Source organism: Artemia franciscana, chromosome 13 (genome assembly GCF_032884065.1).
Source record: "Artemia franciscana chromosome 13, ASM3288406v1, whole genome shotgun sequence".
Taxonomy (NCBI): Eukaryota; Metazoa; Arthropoda; class Branchiopoda; order Anostraca; family Artemiidae; genus Artemia; species Artemia franciscana.
In genome coordinates this window covers 6,485,975-6,486,461 of record NC_088875.1, presented here as the reverse complement: position 1 = coordinate 6,486,461, position 487 = coordinate 6,485,975, and positions in this window count along the sequence as shown.

Here is a 487-nt window from a genome sequence, read left to right as displayed (position 1 = left end):
GGAAAAAGCCGGAATTTCATAAATAGTGGGAGAGGGATCCGCGAAGTGGCGGAACGATTTGAAATTTGCCACAAAATGTTTTACCACAAAGGGGCAACCTAATAGCATTAATCTGTAGTTTTAGATGGTAATATCGTGCCATGGAGCAACATTTTTCTTCGTGATAAGGAAAAATATTCCCTTGAGCCTTTCCTCTTTTCATATTCTTTTTCTGGGACATAAAAATGTCCTTCGAAGTTCCATGTAGGATCTTTGCTTTTCTCCTAATAACCGGTGGAATAGCCTTATTCTAGAAAATATCCAACGTTTGCTATGAACTGTTTGTCGTGAAATTCTTGGTGAGTTTTCAGAAAATAAAGGACATAAAAGAGTTGTATTTGTATTATAAGAAGAATATAAAGTAATACTGTTTGTCCATAGTGCCTAATTCCTGAGGGACAGGAGGTCCCCCTCTGGCTCAATGACGCTGCCTTATATTTGTATTAAT